This window comes from Neopsephotus bourkii, unplaced genomic scaffold (genome assembly GCF_033783945.1).
Source record: "Neopsephotus bourkii isolate Nb327-2 ecotype Australia unplaced genomic scaffold, CSIRO-AGI_Nbou_v1 NB_1053, whole genome shotgun sequence".
Lineage (NCBI taxonomy): Eukaryota > Metazoa > Chordata > Aves > Psittaciformes > Psittacidae > Neopsephotus > Neopsephotus bourkii.
Window position 1 is genome coordinate 3,693,023 of NW_026901542.1, and position 18,481 is coordinate 3,711,503.

At 38.1% G+C, this 18,481-nt stretch overlaps 1 long non-coding RNA gene across 5 annotated transcripts in view; it reads left to right on the plus strand.

Moving 5' to 3' along the window:
• Positions 1-18,481, plus strand: part of LOC133216475 (uncharacterized) — a 149,879-nt gene that overhangs the window by 12,041 nt on the left and 119,357 nt on the right. For all 5 annotated transcript variants that reach the window (XR_009726647.1, XR_009726645.1, XR_009726649.1 and 2 more), the window contains exon 3: positions 11,573-11,638. This is a non-coding gene — a long non-coding RNA (uncharacterized LOC133216475). The remainder of the gene's footprint in view (positions 1-11,572; positions 11,639-18,481) is intronic.

Below are 18,481 nucleotides of genomic sequence, written 5' to 3' on the forward strand. Positions count from 1 at the left end.
GCTTTTTGGCTGAAACAAACAATAATATTATTTATAACTCAAATTACATTATGTAAACTGTGCTCTCACCTATAAAGAGACTATAAATGGCATGGTAGGGTTCCATATTTGCTTTTTTCAGTTTCTTTTCCCAAATGACTTTCCTGTTGACCTCTCTTTTAATTTACAAATAAAACCACAACTTTCTCGACTGCCAGCACTGAAAATTCACCCTGGGATCTGAGATCAAGCTGTGTTCTTTCTGCTTCCTGCCAAAATAGACTCCAGTTCACCTCCACAGCGCTGACATGGCTCTGCAGGGCTGACAGGAATGAAAAGCAATAACAGTGCTTTTGCCAGTAAAAAGATGAAGCGAACAAATTCTCTCAGAAGTAGGAAGACACCAATTTTCAAGTCAGATTTATAGAAAACAACTGTTGTTTGAAACAAATGCTTGTAGCGGAGCTGCGGTGGGATATCTTACTGCTTAACATTCCTTTGCAAGCTTCGTTCACTTCTCCCCTTTGGTCTTTTCAGCTCAGCTTGTGGATAATTCAAGCTGAGGTGCACAGCCTTTTCCCCTGGTGACAGTGATGGCCTCAGGTGTTTCTGCCCTCTTCTAATTGTTTGCATCCCTACAGTTATGTTGGTACTGGGGCTGCTCTGTGTATTAGTTGGAGTGGACTTTTGTAGAGATCCCCAGGCTCATCCCTTTGGAGCCAGGTCCCAACAGAGCTCTGTGAACAGTTGTGCTGTCAGGGATATAGGCTCCCCTTCTACTTCTGTATTTGGGGGCATTAGGTGAAGTATAGGAAAGGCAGTTTCCTAGTTACTTTTACCCAGTCCTGGTCCAAGGTTAACATTCAGCCACTTCTTTGCACTTAGATGTAAGACCTTCCAAAATTTCTGGATTTGAAATTCAGTCTTCCATTTTGTAGTTGGCAAATAGATCTTTGCAGGGAGGGTCTGATGGATATACAGTTTGGAACAAAGTATGAAGGCAACTCTGAATGACCATCTTCCTTTGGGAACTGGGCATCTCTGTGGGGCTCAGGCATCAACAACCACTCAGACATAAGCATCTAGAGCTCTCCTGCCACAGAACCCATTCTAGGAGAAGTGCTTCCTCCTTGCAAGGGCAGGAGTTTACACAGGGCACTGAAATGTGGGCAGAGCAGAGAGGGTGCACTGCCTGACAGCAGTCCAAAAAGATCCAAACAGGAACTGCTCAAGTGGTTTTCAGAGGCTGCAATTGTTCCTGCTGCCAACCAGGAGGACTGGGGCTCTTGAAAGGTGAGAGACACTCAGGAAAATGGTAATAGGTGAGGCCAGGCAAAGACAGGGGTTCTTCCAAAGCCATACTTGAAACCCCTTTCCTGGGCTTCAGTAAGTCTCAGGACTATTGGCAGAACCCACAGTCAGCTGTTTAAACCTGTAATTCACCATTTTATTTGTCATTTATTAAAGAGGATAGAGAAAAGGAAATGATGTACAACACACTGCTGCCCCTGGAGCTCTTTCAGGCTGTGGACCATAAAATCCCAAATTCAAACTCTGGGAAACATTTGTCGAAGGTTTTGGTTCTCAGGATAATGAAGAGAAAGCAGGAAAATGACCATGTAAAGTTCATGGTGACCTGCCAATGCCTGGATTGTCAGCTGCTCAGCATTGCCCTCCTCTCCTGGTGGCTGTGTCCTGTGAGCCCACATGCCGCCAATCCCTCTGAGAGCACTGAGCTTGTTGTTCAGTGCAGCAGCATTCCTTCTATGGAGGCTGATGAGCACTGAGATGCAAAAACTACCATTACTGTCTAAGGGGACAGTTTTAACAGGAGAAGAAACACTGAGCCATGGGCAATGTGCACTGGCATTTACAGTTCCTTCTCCTAATGTGTCCCCTGTGAAATCTGATTCTCTGTACTGTCTCCTTGGGTTTAAGGAAACAGAAAGTTAGTGGAACTAACTAACAAATATGTAATTTGGCCCACTGGATATGCACTGACATGTATATCAAGAGAAAAGGAAGATAATTACAAAACCAGATTAAAATAGCTTCGAAATAAACCAGAGATTTATGCAGAATTTCTTGTAGAAGACTCTTGTGCTTGCTTTGGCTAGGTTGATGGACCCTTTTTTTGTGTTTTTTTTAATGCAATTTTGCAGACAGACTATTTCTGCAAATATGTGGTTTTGACTTCATTTTAATAACCACACCAATTTGAATATGCACTTTTTTCTGCCTGAGGGGTAAACATGTGCACATGGTAGAAAATGTATCTGTGACACTGAACTCCTGTAAAGCTCTGCTTTGCCACCAGCCACCACCAAAAAAGTTAATTTTTTTTTTTTTTTTTAGGAATAAAAACAAATGCATGGAAGTAAAGATATTCACAGTTAACATCAACTCTCAGATCAATTCATTTATGTATTACAGCATCTGCTGCAGGTTATGTAAGTTCTGTTGCAAAAACTTGTGATATCTGATGAATAAAGGACAAAGTCTCAGTTTAGTTTTGAATTTTCAGGGCTTAGTGAATTCTGCTGTAACCCCCTCCTGGGTCATACTGCTCCAGTTGGCTCATTCGCAGATTATCTCTTTTCTGTGATTAATGGCAAAACTACTGCCATTGAGTGCCTTTGAGGTTGCAACCCTGTGTGTTAGGTGCTGTAGAGTGTAACCAAAGGGCATTCCTTGGGTCAAAGTGCTAAAATTCACCTAGCAGTTAACAGACAAATGTGGTTTTGAATTGTATGAACTGCTAGATTACATTATTAGAAACAACCTTTGCATTTTATGAGTTGTCAGTCATTTAAATTATAAAAATGGTCCCCAGAATCAAAAGTCCATCCTTAGCTCCATTTTTAATATTCACACTATATGGACATTCATTTTGACATCACACAAACTAGTTAGTGATCAGAAAGTTTGATCCTGTTCATTTGATTCAGGTGAGTAATCTCACCGGGGTTAACTGAAGTGCTCATAAGAATAATATGAGCATGGTTACTTAGTTCTTGTTTAGATGATGCTAAATCATTTGATTAACCCCATTTTTTTTCCTGAAGGCCACCGATAAGACAAATTAACTGGGACTCACAAATGTCCAGTTATGATCTCGTACAAAATGCATACATTCCCAAGGAGAAAAAGAATAATAAGTTTCTTTTAACATGAAGAAGTTGCTGCTTTAAATATCAGAGTGAAGTCAGAGTAATACTACTGGATTACCATAATTAACTAGGACAAATTTAAAAATCCCCTGAAATATGAAGACAAATTGCATTCAGAAATTAATTGGATTCTGTATAAGTATTAAATATTTTGCATTCATTACTTGCAAATGTACACTTTTCCTGAGGACAGATGAGTGTGTGCTCATTTATTTAACTAATGCATATTGTTACATACTTGAGAATATGCAGAACAACAGATTAAAGGTTATATGGACAAACCAATTGTGACACTTCTTGACTTCTTAGCTCTTGGGCTGTCAATTAAAACACTATAACCCTTGGACAGGTAAAATGCATTTTGGGAAGACAGACAATGTACAGTCCATCACTGCTCTTTATTTCATGGATATATAATCTAGAGGACATTAGTGTTTTTAATCAGTATGAATACATATTGCATACAGAAAACTGTATCTAGCAAATGCTGAGATATGTGATCTCTCTACACTAGAGAACATTTTTAGCAAGGATTACACCCACAAAGGTGAATGTTGTAACAATCCCTACTAACAAGCACATTGTGATGTTTAACAAAGAGTAGGTAAAATCCTATATTATTTATTCAATTCTAAATTTTATACATATATATTACATTTTATAAAGTCATATTCTGTTGCATCAGTATTATACTGGCATATTAATACACAAAATATTAACCTGTCTCATGGACAAAGATGGGATGATGCTCTAGGTGATGCAATGGAAGGGGACCATATCTGAGCAGCTATCCCATGTGACTTGTGGCACAGCTAGCTCTGTAAACATGGGGTAGAGAGCAGCATCATTTATTTTGACCAAATAAACAACAGCTAAGGATAGAAAAAATTATTAATTGAATTAAGGTTATGTTTGCAACCTTCGGTATTTTCTGCTGCTTGATTTTTTAATTGGGTAAATAATTTACACATTGCTAATTTACTTAAGTAGTAGTTCTAATTTACTTTTGTCTTTATTTCTCTCTTTAAAATGCAAAATCAGAGCAAAATCAGACAATAGGAAGAATTTAAGCCTTTTGGCACTGTAATTTATTTCTGGGAAAGCATGGTTTCATTACACTGAGTCCACATAAAAAGCTACCACTTTCTTTTGCTCAAACCTTCCAGGACATTTCACCTTCAGTCAGAGCCCAAATGGAAACTTTTAGAAAGAGTAAAAATTTTTGAGGTTGCTGATGTATGATAATATGGGAGAAGCGGGTAAGAAGCCATTGCAGTGTTCTTTGCCAATGAGTTTCAGCAGCTGCGTCATCACCCCTGCACTTGCAAAATCAGTGTCTTTTTCTCCAGGGATCTCTAGCTCCTCCTTTCCTTCCCCACTTACGTTTTTCTCTGTAAAAATATATGTTAGCTACAGGAGAAGTGAGAGTGTCTTAGTGGAAAAGGAAGAGAGATGGGTAGACACAACAAGAAAAAAACATGCAATAAGAAAATGGTGGAGCAGATTGTGAAAGACAGGCTGTGTGTATGTTCAGGCAAATACTTGGATGAGGCAAAAATAGAGTGTTTAATGTATGCCTGTAGCAATTATCAATATTAATATGACCATGTAATGACTGTTAGAATCATGAAAGTAGGAGAATAAAAATTGATCACAGAATTTATACAAACCATTATGGTAATTTAAATCCTTATTATCAGTGTTTACTTATGTCTTAGAGTAGAATAATGAACATCTAATTGCAGGCAAGCAATTTTATGTCAGAATAAATCAGAACTTGGGTGCAATGATACCATTTATCCAACAATGCAGTTGATTTTGGCACTCACTCAACCTTCTTTATATTAAGTTTTAATGCAAAGCATCTGAAACACACTATTAATAAAGCTGTTAGACGCAAGCTATATACGATGAAATGTTTCCCATCCTTTCTCCTTTTTTTTCCTCCCAGCCCCACAGGCCTTATTTTTACAGTACAGATTCACTTTTTGATCTCTAAACTAAGGGAAACGAAGAGCCAAACAAAATAAAACACACATACATCAAGAAGAGTTGATTTCTGAGGCTAGAAGGATGAAATGCGGAATGACTTCTAGTTCCAGGAATGTTTTGTTAAGCATTCAGAAATATTGTTTTCTGAAGGAACTATACAGATTAAATGTTCTGGAACAATGTCCCATCAAAATACCGACAACTGTATTTTAAAAACAGATCTTAATCTTAGTCTAGAATAGAGTAGGTATCTGTTTTATTTTATTCTAGTTTCAGCGTGTATTAAACAAGATGTGACCTGTCCTGAACTTAAGACTCATTTGAGAAGTAATATAAAATATTATGAAAGGACAGACATGCTAATAGGATAGAAAAAAAACCACCCTGTGTCAACACTCAGACTCCTGAATGTCTCAGGCAGCCATTGCAAAGGTCCATAGCCAGTGAACTCTCCATGTATTATCAGAAGACTGGGTCAAGCACCTAAAGGGGTCTGATCTGGAGGCCTGAGGGGTTTTTTTACCATTTAAAGGCAGATTCTGTGGCCTTTGCAATGCACTAGTGCGTTCATGGGAGATGTGCTGGCTAGCAAGCGAGATGCCATTGAGGGTACACCAGTGTAGGGAGGTGGGCTTACTGTGACTCTGTTAAAATCCATACCATAATTGCTAAAATTTGCTTGAGATAGAAGGTGGAAAACTGTAAGATAAATGACAAGGTTATTGGTGTTACAAGACAAGGGAGGGCAATTATAGTGGCCTTCCAGAAAATATCAACCTAAGGAGAATGAAGTAGTTCTAGCTTTCTGTATGAGCATGGGAAATAAATCAGAGAAAAAATAGGCAGTTGCCTAAAATCATTCTCAGGTTCTGGTGGCCAAAACCCCATACTCAACTGCTACCTAGCCCCCACAGACCCCTAAAAGTTAGGGTTAGGGTTAAATTCAAAATGCTTTGTCAAGAACTGAGTACCAAAGACATGAACGGGTTATGTCTACTTTTCCTATCTTCCTCAGCTACTTATCTGTCCATCTACAATGCCTTATTACATATATACGTTTAAATTAGACTTTAAAAGAGCAGGAGACTCATACAGTAAAACCAAGACTGTTAACATTCTGGTTTCAGGTTAAACAAAGGTTCACTGTATTACCAGTATCCTGGCACTGGCAGGAACTGGAGTTGAGCAGAGGAAGAATCAGAATGAACTTCAGGAAGTTCAGAACATTATCAGAGCATTAGCCTTCTTAATATATATATAAATATGTATATAAAAATTATATAAATGTTATTCTAATTTTTCAAATGCCAATAATAATGTTGCTCTAGTTCATATTTTGACTGTTAATAAGCTAGCTCTAATACAGACTATTACAAAATCTAAACAAGACCTAAATCTGAGTTGCATTATAATTAGGGTATAAACACTTCAAGTTAAAAGAATTTCTTTACAAAGTAAAGTATAGTCTCTGCAGGTAACTTATTAATTAAAAGTCAAATTATTTGTCATGCTTTGACTATAGTTCATCCAATTAATGGGTGGACTCAGCATAAGTCGATTTTTTCTTGGAAAAGACTTAGTGTACCATATTTTACCTAAGCTTTATTATTTTGTATATGTTTAATGCTAATTTCTAGGGAAACAGCTAAGATTAAGAAATAATCTTATTTTGCACAACCTATTTAACAACTAAACCTCTCTAAAACTAAGATGATTAAGTGAGCAGAGCCATCCTGCTTGTTTTGGTCATATCAATTTTACATAATTCTCTTACTATTGTTATTTCCTGAGTTCATGCAGCCTTATATTCTTGATCTCCCTTTAAAGATGTTTTTTCTAATTAATACTGAAACACACATACCAACCTACACACACAGGCCTCCCTTAACAGATTTTTTAAGGCTGCAAGTTCAAGCACTCAAAATGGCATAGAAATACAAGAATCAAGTGTGCCAGTGAATTTCAGGTCCTGTCCCTTTTACAACTATGCATAATCTTTAATGGCCTTTCACACTTCTCTGTTGCTGTGCTCACTAAGATTTTTTCAGAAGGTTTTTTTGAAGCAGTTCCTCCATCTGAAGAAAGCCACTGCCAAAGTTCAAGATTTTACTTTTAAAACATGAGGAGGTTTACAAGGCCTCATTTTTTTTTTTAAACTCATATTGATCATAGATTAGCAGTTGAAGCACAAAAATTATGCATAGCCATATAAAGTGTTTGCCTTGGCTTGTTATCCAACATGGAAAAATACAGCCCAAATAACACTGGACAAGGTTATTTGGCACTTACATCACAGGTCAATAATGGGAAGTATTGGACAGCATGATGCTAGCAGGGGCTGGAAATGCCTGGACTGCAATCCAGAAGGATGACAAGAAAAGAGAGAGCCCAGATTTATTACTGGTTTGGTAGGCTCTTTTTTTTTTTCCTTTCTTTTTTTTTTTTCTTTTTTTTTTCTTTTTCTCTTTCTTTTTGGCAAACATTTTGAGCCTAAAATTATCCTAAGAGTTGCAGTATTTACTTAGAAATCTTCAGAAGCAAAATAAAATAGTGCAGCTTTTTATTTTGAAAAGAATACTTACTTAGTTTCAAAATTGACCAAATCAATGTCAAGGAAGGGTTAAATAACCTTAGAATGAAATGACACAGTACAATTCAAATATCTAGCCTGGCTGGATTGACACACCAGACAAATATGCTTTCTGAATTAAGATGCTAGAGTCTCCATCTACCAGGTAGTGGAAAAAAGGAACTTATTTAGTGATAATTTTTAACACTGTTTCCAGTTATTTTTCTGAGTTGAGCCTAGTACAACCCTTCCTTGCAATCAATGTGTTTTGGCTCCTTGAAGAACAAAATGCAAACAGGTTTAGAAGAAAAGGGACTCATGGACTTGAGTAAGTCCATGACTTGAGTAAGTCCATGACCTCATCGACTTGAATACCTGCCCTACCTTGTGGTTGTCATTAACTGATAGTTGTTGACCAAAGGGATCATAAATAGTTACAATTAATGACTGAATTTTAGAATCCAGAGATGCGTCCGCTAAATTAATCGGCAACAATTAACTTGACTGTGGTTATTCAGGCTTACTTGTGAAATATGAGATGACCTATTTTACTTGTCCGTGTCAAAATAATGATATTCAAATGGGGAAGAAATTAAAATACTTAAAAAATAAATTATAATTATTCCTAACTATTGCAGTTAAAAAAACCTTCAGGATTTTGCCTGAAAAAAGCCAATTAAGGCACAGAGCCTTGGGAAAAAAAAAAAAAAACAAAATAGAGAAAAAATTCAATTTAATATGTGGAATTGAGTTTTCAGTTTGCAGTTCAAAAATATCTTTCTGTTTGGGAAAGCATGTAAACACATGCTTGATTAGCACTTCCTTGAATCAGGGGCATGGTAAAGCACAAATAATATCAACCTTAAAAATATATTAAAACACAATTAAGGTTATATCCTATTTCTAAAGGAAATTACAGCTGATTTCAAAAGAACTGCAGGTGTTTCAAGGAAGTTCCAATTTCTCATAATACTAAGGCATTACATTGTAAGTTGCATAAGAAAAGGAAAAGTTACCTAAAACCTCACTCTACATCCTACATTCTAGAGTATACATACTCTACTTTGGTGTTTGCAATGTATTCAATAAAATTAGCTTATTTGCATTTTATAAGTTTTCAGCAACTTACTTGGTTTGTTTAAAAATTTTCTCCCCACTATTTCTAGGATCCCATTTTATCGGTGAGCATTTAAAAAACTGTATTTTGCTGTCATCTGAAACTGCAGAGAAATTATCAATTACAATCAGCTCAAAGAGATTTCAATTATGTATATGCAGATTTCTAACACTGATTAAAGAGTTGAAACTTACAAAGTTTTTCCACAAGAAGCAAATATTTTATTTCATTAGAAACAAATTTATTTATTTATTCCATACTATAAAACTTGTTCAAAATATTCTGCATGTGATTGTTTCTATGAATAAATCACAGAATCATCAAATCAATCTTAGAATGATAGTATCATAGAATCATAGTATCATAGAATCATCGACTGGTTTAGGTTGGAATGGACCTTTAAAGGACCTTAAACTTTAACCAACTGATGTTGTTACAAAAGGAAAGAAAACTGAGTGAGAAAATGAAAGCTATCAAGTTCAGAGCAGATAAGGAAGCATAGATACCATTTCAAGACCCAATGTTGTAAAGTACCAGAAAAATATTAATTCCTCATGAAAATTAAGATGGAGATCTGGTAACATAGCTCCTTAGTGAGCTGATACCTGTGACTTAACTGCTGTGAAATGTTGGTCTGTGTTACAAAGCCACTTATTTCACAGAATCATAGAATAGTTAAGATCATCTAATTCCAATCCCCCTGCCATGGGCAGGGACACCTCACATTAAACCATCTCACCCAAGGCTCTGTCCAGCCTGGCCTTGAACACTGCCAGGGATTGAGCATTCACAACCTCCCTGGGCACCCCATTCCAGTGCCTCACCACCCTAACAGGAAAGAATTTCCTCCTTATATCCAATCTAAACTTACCCTAAGTTTTAACCCACTACCCCTTGTCCTGTCACTACAGTCCCTAATGAAGAGTCCCTCCCCAGCATCCCTATAGGCCCCCCTTCAGACACTGGAAGGCTGCTATGAGGTCTCCATGCAGCCTTCTCTTCTCCAGGCTGAACAGCCCAAACTTTCTCAGCCTGTCTTCATATGGGAGGTGCTCCAGTCCCCTGATCATCCTCGTGGCCCTCCTCTGGACTTCTTCCAACAGTTCCATGTCCTTTATACAATTTCAAAGTTGTATAAAGAGAAATTCACTTTTTTTTCAGTGCCTATAGAATAGATTCATACTTCCAGGTTCAAAAGTGCCAGGTACCAAACATTTTCTGCTGAGGAAAAGTTAAGTGTGTTGTTCTTTTAAAATCTGCTCTCATGTTCACTGGCACATACATGGATAACCATTAGTTTTCTTTTATCTTTTGGATTCTTGTGCTTTGATGTAAGGAGTGCTGTCATCAGGATGCCCACAGGAAGAAGAAGAAGGAGCTTTAGCAAATGGACACACATATTGCCATTGAGTGGTTATGCACGTTGCTTGCATTTTAAGTAATTGAAATTACTTAATGCCTTATCTATACCCTGCTTTGTAACCGTTAGTGTTTAAGAGATAAGTATGATTTTAATCTTCATTTAAACCACACCATTCATCCTTTCTGTTCAGCTCCAGGTTAATAAATTTTTCTTGACACGTCAAAGAACAAAACAGGGCTGACTTGCTTCTTAGGAGAATTGAGGACTTCACATAGTGAAATAGAAAAGTAAATGCTCATCAGTTCTTTCAGGTTTCATGCTCATGAATCCCCTCGCTCTCTGTATTGATATGTCTATATGTATAAAAGGAGAGAGTAGGTGAAAATGCCCATCAGTACTTGACTGTTGTGTACTAATTCAATTTGGCAGCATCTTGGAGTCATGAGGTAGAAAAAGTAGAATATGATTTTAAAGCTTCATTTGTTTTTAAATTATATCAGCTATTTAAAATTTTCTGTTTGTTTTCCTCAAAAAGTGACTTGATCTTTTGTTGTGCTCATTATTTCTTTAGGTAAGTACATCCACTACCATGTAAGCATGTTTAGCCTTCTGTCCAGGTAAGCTTTTTCATATAAAGGATATACTTTTCAATTTCTATCAACGTACTTTATGAAGCCAATTACTTCTTCATAGTCAGAGCGTGTGTGTCTAAATGCCCTTCTGCGGACAGATGTTCCTTTCTTCTGCCATGAGTACAGCAGGAGCTGCGTGTCCCAGGATAAAAGTCTGTCAAGGTGGAACAATGTCCCTTAAATGCATCCACACAGCTTTCATTTAGTTCAAAACATATGAACAAACTGAGGTTTGACTCCAGAAGACCTTGTAATTATTGCTTCGGATATTGAGTCTATCACTGTGTTAAGTAATTAAGTGAGGAAATAGTACAGTACTGCATTGCCACATAGAGTCTTGAAATACTGTAGTCTCTTTATATAGATGCTGAGACAGATTCAAGCCTGGGTTGTCCTGAAAGATGTCTGCTTTTGCCTTGAAGTCTACTTAGAAATGTTTAAAGCAAATTCCAGTTTTTGGAAAACCTCAGCTGTCCATAACTTTGCAAAAGAAATCAAATATTGAGGCTCTCTGTGTCACCATATTGGGCTTTTAGATACCATAGGCTGAGTGTTGACAAATACTACTCTTGGTCTCTCAGTTGTGTCCCTGAGTGGAGCCATATTGCTGTTTAGGCTCATAGATTCCACAGAAAGCAGAGGGGAGAGCAAAGACTCACAGAACAGCATCCTCGCCCTAGGGGACAATGGACCTGCCTTGACTCAAGCTTCTCCTACCGTGACATGTTTCTTTATCTTACCTGATGACAGTTCAATGCAGAATGCAGAAATGGTGCTCAGAGTCAGAACAGGACTTCGAAGTCTGCTGCTGTCACAGTTAAGTGCTGAACTACACAGTCATCTGTTCTTTTGGCCCCTTGTTTGCCATGGTAAATCACAGGTTTAGAGCCAGTCATCAGCTCCTCACATGTCTCTAATGCTTGGCTAAATATCACCTTGCCCCTACATCAAGCAGTCTTGTATCACCAAGATACTGAAGCAGGCATCTATCTTATGCACACATTTAGAAGGATAATTTAATGTAATTATGCAAACAAACAGTACACAAAGAAAAGCTCTTTATTCTTGGTCATCAGACAGAAAATTAATTTCAGATGTGGCTGATCTATTCCAATGGCTTTTTTCCTTGATCTAGGAAGAAACTGAACATGGACTTCTGCTGCCCTCTCATATAGCAATCTCATCCAGCTTGCTTATGCAGGAAGAGTTACAATTACAAAAAAAGCATGTAGTGAGCTTATATAATTTAATGAGAACTTCCTGGGCAAATGATAACAAAAAATATGGATTCAGTTTGGTGTAAATAGTGTAGTTCAACATGGTGTCACAGTTTAAGGCAGAAAATTAGCTCTAATCCAGCTGAAACCAGGGCACATGGGTTCCCAGTGTTCCTTCCATGTTTTTGTACCAGAAAGGTTTTAACACTTCCTAGCTTAAACTATCAGATAATCAATACTCAATATTCTTTGTTCCAAATGTTACTATCTCACTGCAAAGGTGAGGTAAAAGGTGTTTAAGCAGCTCAAATGCAGCAAGAAAGAGGACAGATACATATTCTGGAACAGTTACTGCTGTGGGAAGGCAGCCCCTTGCTGCAGACTGTAGCCCCTCATAAATGCTACCCAGTGCATCTCTGGAGCTATTGCTTGCTGGGAGAGGATGCTGTGTCTCTCTCTCTAGGTTCCTCATCACTCTAACTCATGATCCTACTCTCACTTGTAATTCCTGCATGAAACATCTTTTAAAGTCCAAGATATTTTGTAATTCTGTAACACCAGCAATATTCACAGAAAGAACAGTTTCCCTTCCTTTTATAGACATATTTACATCCCATTAAAAAAAAAAACAACTATAAACATTGGATTGGCAAGACAATTCGAAAATAAGCTGCTGTCTTAGATAAAGGAAAACTCATACGCAGTCAGCAGGGCAGCTAGCAGGAAATTTGGAGGCTGATGGTAAATTTTACAGTGAAGAAAAGCAGTTTCTAGCTGGAGAGTCTGTTTCTCCATTTTAGGGTCCAGCTGCAGTAGAAAGGTAACCTTTTACAAAACAGGAAAATCTTGTGTGCATTAAGGTGGTACCATGGGCATCACTTCCTTCACCCAGAGGTGGAAGCTCTTAAGAGGTATAGAAGCTCTTGTAAACAGCAGGCAGGTGCTGCTGGTGAACATACTGAAGATGGAGGAGGGCAGTCAGAGGTGTCACAAATCAGTGGAAAAGGAGCCAGGAATTTCACATTAGAAATTGTCTTCATTTAGCACCAAGACAGCTTTGCATCTGACCAAAACACATTCCGCATGTTTGATGCAGAAATAGACATTTTTGCATTGATTAATCAAACATAGGTTTTGGCACATGTTTAACATGCAAACTGCAGATTTTACTGCTGAAAATCTTTGGGATTTGATACAAGTCTTGTAAATGTGTCCATACATTCAAGTAATCTTTTTAAAAAGCAAAACCATTTCCAGTATTTCCTTGCCAATAGCTGTAATATGTGACCACACTGGAAAGGTTATGCACATGCCACATACAGGAACTGGTGGTGCCTGGCTAAACTAACTTGGCATAGGCAAGTGTGATCTGGCAAAGAACAGATCCTTTGCTAATGAATCAGTGTGAGCTGCTCGGTTTGGACAGAAACAAACTGTAAAACGCCAGCTCAGCAGGAGCACTTCCTCGAATACATCAAAGCTGTTCCTCTCTACATGGCACAGCTGAGTTCTTTCCAAGAATTTCTAGACCAGTATTCTTGCATTTCAAATTGTTTTTAAATCCCCCCTTCTGAAAGCACCGAAACAAACAGAAAGGGATGTAAATCAAGATACTAAAATCATCAGTGAGGCAAAGCATGAGCATAGCTGGAAACAGGGTTCCCTTGAGATCTTGCTTATACCCTGAATATATTTAAAATATACATGTTGATGTCATTTCTGGAGAAGCAGCTATATTAAATATTGTTATTTTTTTATCTGGGTACTTACAATATTTTTCTTCTTAATATTTAATTTCCTCTATAAGTAACCACTAAAGTACTACCTACATTATTGGCATGGGATAGATTTCAGCTGCATCAGTAACTTTTGGGGAAGTAGTTTCGCTTATTTCAACAGAATGTGGTGGAAGAATCAGAAGAAATATCAAAAGTAACATGATAGCCAAGTTATAACATCTTACAGAGTTTATGAGGCTACAGACCAGTTCTGTGTCCATCGTGTGTAAAAGAATAGGAAAATAGCAAGTCAGTGTGTTAGTAATTATAAGTGGTTGTTGTGTTGTGGCTGTCCCTCGTGTCCAAAAAGATGGCAGTGAGTTAAGAGCTGTGAGCCTGTCTCCACCCTTGTGAGGGAGAGCCCCAGCACACACTCAGGGACACGGGGACATTGAGCACATAGAATCATAGAATAGTTAGGGTTGGAAAGGACCTCAAGATCATCAAGTTCCAACCCCCTGCCATGGGCAGGGACACCTTGCTCTAAACCATCTCACCCAAGGCCTCGTCCAACCTGGCCTTGAACACTGCCAGGGATGGAGCATTCACAACATCCCTGGGCAACCCATTCCAGTGCCTCACCACCCTAACAGGAAAGAATTTCCTCCTTATATCCAATCTAAACTTCCCCTGTTTAAGTTTTAAGCCACTACCCCTTGTCCTATCACTACAGTCCCTAATGAAGAGTCCCTCCCCAGCATCCCTGTAGGCCCCCTGAATCATGCATCAGCTGGTTGCATATGTTGGTGCAGGAAATGGCTGAGCTGAGCAGGGTTGCTGGCCTAGCCAGGCTGAAGTTTTCATCTAAATCCCTCAGCAGTGCTAGTCCTGCTTCTTCAGCAGAATTTAGGTGTACTGGGTCAGACCCACACATAGTATGGATTAGTGATCTTCTGCGAAGTATTATGTTTTTATGAGAACCAGAAGTATGCATTTGTAAGAAATAGGAAGGGAAACTCAGACATGTTAACAACTGGGATGAGGTATAGGTCTGCCTGATAAGCTAAGCAGTGTACAATGATTTTCTGGTTTTGTTGTTATGTATAACATCACATGTGTAGTAGTCCCATCAGAGCTACAGGTAGGAGATGCTATAATCAGGGTCCCTGCAGAGACCTTGGTGAAAAAGAAGCTCTTTGTCATGTTTCAGCTGTGGTCAAGCATCCAAGGCTGCAGATATTGTTGTTGACTACCTCTGAGATCTCTTGTGAGCACAACCTGTGGCTTCAGATGGAATTTTACAGGGGACACATCACTCTTGTGTGAAAGAGGGATCCTCTGACAGCTCCTGAGAATAAACCGCTCCTGCTATTTCTGGGTGAGAAAAGTGGTCAGTTTGTGAGATGTGGAAGGCTTGTCCTGGCATAAAAACTAGCTCTGCTGAGGCCGTTTCAGCTAATTTTGCCATGCCAAAAAGATCCAAAGATGTCCTGGAAGATGGCTTGCACAAAGATGTCCTTGAATATATGCATATATTTGTATAGAGAAATATACAAATATATATATATTATATATAAAATGCATAACATATATACATATATATATATATGGAGAAAAACAAGGACTAGCAAGGTAAAGGGGGAAATGAGGGCCTGGCAGGAAGAGAGTTCTGTGAGGTACTGAGAAAGGAACACAAGAGGAAAGGATTAATAAAAAGTAAACACCTAAACCCCCATAAAATATGTAGCAGTAGGGCAGATATGCAGCTGGGAGGATCAAAGCAAGACTGAAGTAAAGGGATTAAAGAAGAGAAGTCAGCAGGAAATGAGGTATAATAATAAATAATAAGCACATAAAAATGCACAGGATAAGAAGTACACTGGAAATACTGAGACAAAGGGAAGACGGTTAATCTTCGGAGCAAGGTACTCTAACCCCAAATTATTGCATGATTCTTACTAACAGTCCCACTCCTCAATTGTTGCCCAGGGAGGCTGTGAATGCTCCATCCCTGGCAGTGTTCAAGGCCAGGTTGGACGAGGACTTGGGTGATATGGTTTAGAGTGAGGTGTCCCTGCCCATGGCAGGGGGGTTGGAACTTGATGATCTTAAGGTCCTTTCCAACCCTAACTATTTTATGATCCTATGATTCCACCTTCCACTAGGTCAGGTTCCTCAAAGACCTGTCCAACATGGCCTTGAATACTTACAGAGTTGGGGCATCCACATGGTTACCTTTGGTTACAAGGCAAGAGCTCAAGGTAGGCAGCTACCAGAGGAGAACCTGGTCCATGGACCAGGAAAAGCATGTATGCATAAATATGCATATATTTATACCTCTCCCACTCCTTTTCATCATCATTATTATTATAGTTGTTGCTATTATTATTATATTTTACTTTGTTTCCATTATTAGACTGTTCTTACCCCAAGGTTTTACCTTTTTGTGATTTGGCAACTTCGCAGCGCTTAGTTGCTAGCTGAAGTTAAACCGTGACACCATCAGGTTTACAAACTAATTTCTAAGGTTGCCTTATTTTGTGTATGTGTTTTTTTATTAATTTCTGAGTCAATCCAACAAAACTTTTTTTTTATTTTTATTTTTAAACTGAATAAATGCTCATTTTTAATACTTTAATGGCTCATTTTATTTGGAACAAAAATAATTCTGGAATTCCACATGGGACAGATTCTGTAGTTTCCATTCACATGGCACTTGAACTAAAGGTGCTATTAAAGTTCAAAATCATAAGGAGGATATCTTTGAATGTTTTCTGATATCTTACAGAAACAACTACACATCAAAATTTAGGGGGGATAGAATTATAGACAACCTTTCAATTAAAAGCACTACGAGTATGCTTCATGCTGTGTGATTAAATCCAATCAGGATGTAAAAGAGGAAACTGGGACTCTATCTACATGCAGAACATGGTTTAGAGTATTCACCCTGGTTTTTTGCATAACATTTGGGGTCCAGAAACGAAGTGAGCCTCTGTGTAAGTAACGTCTCAAACTTACCCTGGCTGACAAAACCAAGCTTCCTTCAAAACTAAAGTAGTGATGGCAATTGTGAATGGTTCTTTCTTTTTTTTTCCTATAATGACTTTGCAAAGACTGAAAAGTTTGAGTTCGGATCCCTGTGTAGCTGCTGAGCTGTGATCAGTCCAAACCCCAATACGTTACTGCCCAAAGGCTATTCTGGTGGGTGGGTATAAATCACTTCAAATGGAGTGGAAAAGGGCAAAGAGGATCGGAACAAGATTTTATAAAGGAGTGACATCTTGTAGCAAAGAATGGCTGTTCATAGGACCAGGAGGAGAGAAATAAATGAAGGGGACACAAAAGGGACCTGGAATCTTATATCGCAAGTACTTGACTTGGGATTATTGCAAAAGCATGCTTAGAGCTGGAGCTGTAACCTTCACAGCCTATATTCTTAATATAGGCACCTAAATAGGTATTTAGAGTAAATCCAGTTTCTGTCTTTCAATGCATTAATTCTCCAAGTACAAAGATAGGGACAATAATAGCTGCCTTCTCACAGGGAGGATGTGAAAATAAATTCTTGACTGTGTATGAAGCTCTCAGGTACTATTCTGAATATTTCCATAGCAGTATTTGGGAGGAAATGAATCAATGTAGTCTAAATATTCTAATGTATCTTTAGATAAGACACTGAGTAAGTGGGCAGATAGTAGGAATAAAACAAAACATTAAAGAACTGCTCATGGCCTTGCAGCAATCTGTTACTGGAAAGAAGTACAAGTGATAATACTGTGACAAAGAGTATGATATGATAAAAGCTTTTACTAGGTAGAAAGCACTATTCTCTTTAGTACTTCAACTCTCTGAAGGGATGAATGAGCTAAATTCTGTTTTCTGAGAGGGGTGCTTAAGGTCCAAAAATATGTCTCTGTTCATACCCAAAAGGCTGTTTGGCACAATCTTGTCAATGTGTTTTTTTCTGATACTGATATAAAGTGACAATCAAGAAGTTTTAACACCCCTGCAAGTGTATGGAGGTTGCATCTTTTTCAGTATGAAATCATGTCTTTATGTGACTGCACATGCCTGAAATGTCATATTCACTGTCACTCTCCTATGTGGCATATATTTATGTAACATATAAATATTTTATCTGCTTTTAGACTAGAGTGGTCAGATAAGAAATAATATTTAAGGATATGGAAGGTCTTGTGACAGATGGAGTCACAGATAAGAATAAAAAGCAAACAAAGGAGTGACTGAATGGTCAGAAGCTCCTTTTGAGAAAGGGTATGAGAGCACTGCTGAGAGAACCACACACTTCCAATTGACTTGACATTTCATGAATGGCCTTGTTTACAGGATGCTTGGATATTTTTAACCAGTCTCACTTATTTTCACACAAATTGCAGCTCTGCATTCATAAACTTTGGTTTTTTAAAGTCTCCTTTAGATGTTACCTAGAACACTTGTGTTTGTCTGAATTTCCTGTATACCAATAAGTACATTTCACTAGTCCAAAACAATTTCAGGAAGCAAGCAGTAAACTGAAATTTAATAAAAGTTTGCATTCAATAATGTAGGTGATTCCCTTCTTATATTCCATCAGGAAAATGCATTCATTGGCATATTCATATTTATTTGTATCCTTTCTTTGAGAGCTATCAGCAGCAACTTCAGGGTCCCTCTATTAGAACGTCTCTGTGGGCATTAGGAGGTAGTGTTCTGAGGGTCTA